This window comes from Trachymyrmex septentrionalis, unplaced genomic scaffold (genome assembly GCF_001594115.1).
Source record: "Trachymyrmex septentrionalis isolate Tsep2-gDNA-1 unplaced genomic scaffold, Tsep1.0 scaffold21, whole genome shotgun sequence".
NCBI classification, from domain to species: domain Eukaryota; kingdom Metazoa; phylum Arthropoda; class Insecta; order Hymenoptera; family Formicidae; genus Trachymyrmex; species Trachymyrmex septentrionalis.
Genome location: NW_017305288.1, coordinates 583,459 through 591,785, shown reverse-complemented (window position 1 = coordinate 591,785; position 8,327 = coordinate 583,459).

Here is an 8,327-nt window from a genome sequence, read left to right as displayed (position 1 = left end):
GTGGGGGGGGGTGGGGGGAAAGAAATCCTGAGAGAAAGTGTGTGTGAGACGCGGCGAAAATATTTTCGATTTTATCTAAACGATTTTATTTTTCGCTCGCATCCTGTGCATAACTCGTGCGTGTACGCCGGCATACTCGTGCTTGAGAGATGTAAAGAACCGCGCGCGCGCATTTCCGAACGCGAGCGAGGACGCCGATCGACTACAATTTTACACACTGACCGTGTAAGCTTCAGCAGGATTTATCATCGCGGCGTTAGGATGCGATGCGTGTGTGTGTGTTGCTTCGTGGATCGTAGCGGACGGTAGCGGAGAGACCGCAGCGTCTCTCTGCGGTCCACGCGGTTGCTGTTCACTTAGTTACGCGTTTTCGCGCGACTCGCCTCTCGACCGGCGACAAAAATGGTGCAATCTCATCGTCAGCAGGCTATAAACGCCCCATAACGTAACCATTCAAAGCAGGACCGTTCTTCCGGTGCGTTCACGTCCTGGTGTTCGCCATATACCCGCACACATTATTAACCGCTTCCTTCTGACCCGTTAAAAAGCCAATTCTAAGTTAGTCACCCATTCTTCGACGAACGGGTTCTTCGGCGTAATTCGAATCGATATAACTGAGGAGGTCAAGTTCACTTTCTGGCGCTGTGACGAATTACTTTGATACGCGAATTTACTTTTGAGAAGGCTGATTTTGTAACGTTTAATTGTCAATTTATTTAAAGACTCAAATTTATTTCTATTAGTTTCCTCGTTCTTCTTAATTCCTATTTTTAGAGGAACCGACTGATTAGATTTCCTGTGTTTTTTTTTTATTTTTTTTTTTATTTTGATTGGTTTAAAGTTTTCTTTCGTTATGTGATATTATATTACCAAAGAGCATCGAGAAAACTTTACAAGATTTTCTCTGACGCGAGTGGTATTTATCTTGGAAAGTATAGAATCGCAAATGTCGCATTTATGACATATCGAGAAGTTTCCATCAAAATTCGGCCGATTACTTTTAATTTCTTTTGTTTAATTTCTTCTGTTTATTTTATCACGAATAAAACATGCAACTTTTTAATTTGTATCAACTGGAAAGCCGAAATGTTAAATTGATAATAGCGATTCAGAGAATTCTAGTTGGAAATATCACGAGAGTCCGAGAATGCTGTAAATCGATTGTTTAGGAACAGTCTTCGGTTTTAATGAAAAGAGAAAAGAAATTTTTATTTCCAAAAAAAAGGGGGATCAAACGAAACTATAAAAGGAAAATAAAGAGAAGTGAGAAGCTCATCAATGCTAATCAATAAAACGAAATAACAATGTAATTATATGAAATTAAAGAAAAAAAAAAAAGAACGTCGTACATAGGAGAAAGACTACTTAGATTTATTTTTATTATGTCTTCTAAAAGACTTTAAATAAAATATTTAAATTGTGCCATAATTAATATTAACAAAATCTTAAGTATAAATTTATTGTTACGAAAGTTTTTAAATTTATCGGAAGAAATGAAAATTACAAAAAAAAAAAGATGAAAAGAAATGGTAAAATGCTAAGAAAATATCATTACTGTCTATGGGTAACTAATAGTTCTTAGAGAAGAAACGTCGTGTCAGTTTAATGACGATTGTCGTATCAACAAGAGAACCTAGAATTAATAACGGTTGGTTATTTACGCTCAATATAACTAAGAACTTACATAATATGGATCTTTTCTACTTGTACCAAAAATTTTATTGCTAGCTGTCGACTTTGTTTTCTTTTTTATGTACATAGGGCATTACCTCATATCGTTCTTATCGAATATATAATGCGAGATTATAATTAAGGGACGTTTGACTACGGAGACGGGTGCTTCACCAGTCAGATATTACACCGAGAGAAACGTATGTAGGTCGCGCTAATGGCGATAAAGTTTGTCACATACGATATACATATACCGTACACATATACATATATCATACATTTTGTCATATATGACAAAATCATTATGTCACTGCATCAACATGTCGGCGTAATGCGACATTAAGCTTGACGAATATCTGGCGAGTGCGGCACACCGTCTACAGTCAATTCACCAGCCAATCCAATTATTTGGGCCAATGGGAACTTAGCGAGATTTCAAATGTCGTACGTCGTCTGTCGTTCAGCGAGCGAAAGACGACGTCGGAGAATTCGATGCACCCTTAAATGTACATACGTGTACTTCTCTAGAGAATGAGTGAAGAGAGAGAGAGAGAGAGAGAGAGGGGGGGAGGGGGGAGAGAGAGAGGAGATAAACACATCTCCAATGTATAATTGAAGTGTACATGTGTATGCATATGTATGTGTGTACGTATACATATATGTATACGATATATCTGTGTGTGTGTATATATATATATATATATATATGTATACTAGATTAAAGAGGCACGCCGAGCGTGTACGAGCTGTTGCGAGTAATCGAATCATAAATCGCATGAGCGTAAACGAATGAGGTATGCGCTATTTTCTTAATGTATCATACAACGTAATAGGAAGAAGGGCTCGTAACGTATGTGGATTTGTTTCTGTCCATTCGTTCAGGAAATAGAGAAGAATTTTCAAGATAATTTTCTTCTGAGATAAGAAGGAAGAAAAAAAAAAATATAGAGTTAAAGAGAGGAAGCAAAATTGAGATGGGGGAATGGAGTTCTTGCGTCACTTGGAAAGAGACTTTGCATCCACAGCAGTTACGTTCCCCTTCGCTTCACGCATTGTACGTCCGTTATTTCTGATACTATTATAAATATCATTATACGTATATTAAACATATCTTCCGCGAGTCTATCCATATATAGAGAGAAATAAGGAGATACTTGTGTATTCTAATTCAACGCCGGAGAATTTTATATATTATGCTTTATGTATTATGATTATCTCATTGTCACCGTCATCGTCGCTGCCACCTAATCTTCATCAACGTCATTTTCATTGGCAATAGCATTTTTCTCATCGCTATAATTATTTTATCATTTTTAATTATAATTATAATTATAAATGTCATATTAAGAAAGAATGGAAGAGAGTGACAGAGAAGAAGAGAACTAGAGAATGAGAGAGAAGGGGAAAAATAGAGTGAAGGGGCAGACAGAGTGAGAGAGAGTGACAATGAAAGAGTGAGAGAGTGAGAGAGAGAGAGAGAGAGAGAGAGAGAGAGAGAGTGAACGCAATACATTAGTTTCTATGGCTATTATTATTATTATGATTACTGCTGATGTTATTATTGTTATTAGTATCGCTCTATATTACTATTATTTTTAATATTGTCAATAATTTTTTGTTATATCAATACGTTTATTATAAGATTATAAGTTAATTAAATTTGTTCATAAAATGTGTACGATATCGAGGACTGGTCGACGGTACGTTATGTTGCACTATGTACGCATAAACATTGTATAGACACCTTTGTTAGAATATCTAATTTTTCAAATCCTTATTTTTATTTCGTATTCTATTACGACGTTTTACAAAACCGATTGTTTAAATGTGTTAGGGGATCTTATTGACCTATTATTATTATTATTATAATATCAGTTATTAATTATTATATTATTATTATATATTTTGCTGCTATTATAGTAATTACAATTATTATATGACTATTGCTGTTATTATGAGTACTATATATTGCTATTATCGCCATTCACCACTACAATTATCTTTTACAGCTAATACCGCTACTGCTACGTAATTGATATAGCTATTATAAAAAAGAGTATATTTATTCGAAAATTCGTTGTGACGCATGTATTTCGTCCGCAAATCTGAGGCGAGAAGGAGGGAGATACATAGTCACGACGTGTGTATAAAGACTTCGACTCACAAATTGCAAGGGACGTCCGCATATGTCATAAAATATCTGCCGACGCGCTCGCGACAATGTATCGATCCCTTTTTATCGCTACATTGTAAGCTTAATTTTAGTTGCATCATCGTCACAGAGATCATAAGCTGTCGAAATGTAGAGCGGGTCGTAGAACGCAAAAGGATCCACGTGTTGCAAGAGCAGAGAAGATCGTAGTGATTTTTAATTTGTCGATTTCTTTTTTATTTACAATAAAATTCTCGTGTCTGAAGGAGGTTGAAGAGCATTAATGGAAATACGAGATTATTGCGAAGCGGAAGCAGTTCTAGCGTGGATTCTGCTTCTTACATTTCGTTTTGCATTTGCGTTTCTTCACCATACTCGAATCTTGACATAATGTTCAAAATCAAATGCGGGAATAACTGTGCTATTTCCCATCTACAAAATGGAGAAGCAAAGAAATTGCAAGGCGCTTGACGCGAAGTCCGAATATATGTAGTTTTTCTTTTCTCCACGATTAAAGATGATTAAAAACATTTTATGAACCTATGCAGAGATTTACCTTAATCATTTCTAGCCAATTTCTATAGTTCTGTGAAATAGAAATTTCAATCACTTTTGCCAAGTACAATATCGAGTGACGATTAATATTTAATTTTTTATAATCTTTATTCACACAGACATTTAATATTTATTTTCCTTGAGTGTTTAACTTTATTATCGCTACAAGGCAATGACATTTATTTTTCAAAATTATCTCAAAGTGCATTATATCGCGATTCGAGTGCGCCTACGCTTTTTACATCCCGTCGTATCAATCTTATTCATTGAAGTCGAGCGATTTAATTGTAACAAAAAAATGACGCCGTCAACACGAGTCCATATTAAGTTTTTTAAAACAACGGATCAACGCTACTCGACAAGAATTTCCGCACAATTTCGCGACGTTGTGGAATCTTCGGTGGACAATCACGGCCCGACTATAATTATAATGTAAACAAAGTGCAACACGCTGCCTTGCTGAACAGTACAAGTACAAAACGAAATACAAATACATAAAGAAAAAGAAGAAAAAAAAAAAGAAAAAAAATCGCGTCTCCGATTTAATGGACGGGAACGATTAACCGGTAGTTAAGGGATATCAAAACGAAGATAAAAAACGATGACAAATTGTTAAGCCGTTAAGTGGATGGAAGAGAACAAAAAAAAAAGATAAATAAATAAATAAAAAGAAAGAGGCTCCGTTGTGCATGTGACAACGGCTCGGATCCGTCGATCATACCATGCATGCACGAAGGCTAAATCAACGACGGTGAAAATGCGTTTGTTCACAGATACCTCAGTTGCCGTGGCCTCAGACCCTTTCGAGTTTTACAAATCACTTTTCGCTATAATACGTGTCTTGTCCGTCTGTCTGTCGCATTTATGATTTAAAGAGAGAGAGAGAGAGAGGGAGAGAGAGAGAAAGAGAGAGAGAAAGAGAGAGAGAGAAAGGGCGAGAGAGAAAGGGAGAAAGAGAGGGGTGTAAACGTGGAGTATCGTGCATTTGTGTAAACTGATGGATCGTGTATATAGATAATATTGTGTGTGTACAGTCGTCACGATAATTGTGTTAACGCGCGTCTACTTGGCTGGCTTGCGTCATTTTGTGTGTTTAAGCGAGAATAATATACCGATATCAATCCTTGCTTCGAGTCTGCGTCCGGATCATATAGAATGAACGATCGCTTCGACTATCAGCCACAAATGTTCTTTTTTTCTCTTTTTCCTTTTTTTTTTTTTTTTCTTAAACGATATACGCGGATCAAATTCGAGCAGATGATCAATTTGATCGGTGTTCAAAAGGTGTAGGAGATACAAGAATATGTAATTGCACCTATATAATCCAGCATCAAATTAGCACCCTTCAACGTTTTGTACGTTGAAAGCGGAATGGATTTTTGTATCTCCTACGTCTTTTCCTGCAATATAATTTAATCAGTCACTGGACACGCAACGGATATATACACAGTGGATGTATTTTTGTCTCGTGAATTATATGCATCTCTTCTTCCCTCGCTGATCGTTCTTCCGTCATGCGTCTCCGAGCCGAAGAGATCCGTCGTGATCGTCATACAACCGACCTCCGTGTAACGACTTACGTAATTAGTATATATACATATATACGAGGCTCTCCCGTCGAGTGGTTGATTCCAGAAGCGGGCTCGTACCTCCGTCTACATTCGCGATATAATCGAGAAATATTAAGATGAAGCAACATTTATTCCGATTAAGCCTATCCGATAAAGAGCCTAATTATGCCTCCGTAAAAATCATAATCCGGATTAGCTCCGGAAATAGAGATCTACGCACAAATGCGAAGCTTCCCCGGGCACCGCCCGGGTGCCGAAGCGAGACGACACTGCCAAAAATCTATTGCATACAGCTCGTTAGGATCATCAAATTCCATCGCCCATTCCTCTCCCACCCACATGAGGATCATCCCGAATTTGTCTAAATAATGGATGTATAATCTTCCGCGTCTGAGGCTCGGCAATAAGATATACTTCTCATCATAAGCTACAATAGTTGTTGTACTTATTTCTTCTCTATTTTTTATCATCAGTCTCTGGATGTTAATGCGGCTACGAGCAACACGTGCATCGTTCGTATGCGACGGACTCCCATAAGAATGCACGGGAAACGAAATGAACGACGAATAGAACGACGCATGTGAGCGCGAAACTCGCCGTATTATTATTATTATTATTATTATTATTATTATTACTATTATCATTATTATATTATTATATTTTACAGAATGCGGATATTAGATATAAAGATATGTATAGATAGACCGTACACAGACAGAGCGTACACACAATGCGAGCGCGCAAGCACGCGCTGTACACGCGCACACATGTACACATATTGTTCCGTTATCGCCGTTATACCATCCGTGTAACATAACATTGCAAATAAACTTGCAGTTTATTAACCGATCAAACCTCTGACTCTTTCCGAATGATCCCGTTCTGTGTGTACGTAAGATAGCCGGAAATAAATGCTCCCGTGCTTGGGGCATATCCGATTTTAATAGACACATCTCGTATCCAATGAATGATCGAATGAAGGCGAGAAAACGAGGATTTATTTGAAGGTAAAGTTAATTGCTGCATTCTGCGTACGCAAAAGTTAGTAAGTATGATAATTTATTTTAATGTAATTAATTTAAATTATAAGACATAAAAGCAGATGATTTCGCACATTTAAATTTTCAGTTTTTGCTGTAAAATATAACGGAAAAGTTACTTTAATTTTAAGTTAAACATAAAATATCCTGTGTTGGGGGAAATCATTAAAATAAAATGTAGTAAACCAGATATTTACAGGGAAAACATTTAAATGGATTCAATAGAAGTGTTTATTTCGATCGAGGATGCGTCTATAAATATACTATCCGAAATAAGTATTTTGTGTAGTGAAGAATATAAAAGGGACAAATAGTATTTATTATTTATATTAACATTTACTTAAAATAAAATATTCATTTGACATTTTGATATTTCGTGGTTAAATAAATTCTATTTTCTGTATCAACAGTACAAGATAGAAAATAGTAAAAGTAAAATAAAAAATAATACATATTTCATAGATATACAGAAATATAGATGTAATTTGTTTCTCTATAAACATATTTCGACATAAATTGACTTGTCATTGTGTCAGTGATGAGTAAGATATTTATAAAATAATTACAAAGACAAATACTAAAATTTGAATGTATGTATTTCAGATATATGTTAGTTGATGTTAGACACACAAAATGTATCTCTATACACGTTTCTAGATATATGTATAGAAATACTGCTCAATACTGTTGATTGCCTATTCCTAATAAATAATAGCTATTTATAATAAATAAAGCTATTTGTAATAAATAAAAATATTAATAAAATAATACGAGTGCAGTTTTCGTGGAATTTTATGTCGAGACCCGGCACAAGGGTACTACAAACATGTGCTATCTTTTTTTACTTTTACTATTTTCTATTTAGACTGTTAAGAAATATAAAATAGTAAATAACAAATAGGAGAATTTATTTAATCATGAAATATCAAAATATTAATCAATGATAGTTAAAAAGCCTGCTGAGAGCCAACGCCAGTTATAGTTGCAAATTATATGTTATCTAGTTTATTTTATATGTGTGTATTGGAAAATAAATTATAATTCGCAACTACAACTGGCGTTGACTCTCAGCAAACTTTTTAACTATCATTATTATCATTAGAGCCTACTTCTTTGATTGATCAAAATATTAAATAAATATCTTATTTCAAGTAAATGTGTTAATGTAAACAATAAATATCATTTGTTTTTCTATATTTACTATGTAAGGTATTTATTTCAAATAGTATTTATATATATAATAATATATATAATAATATATTTTTTATAGATTTATCTTTTAAATAAACATTTCGACTAGATTTATTTCAATTTTTCCCCAGTACTGTGAAAATATGG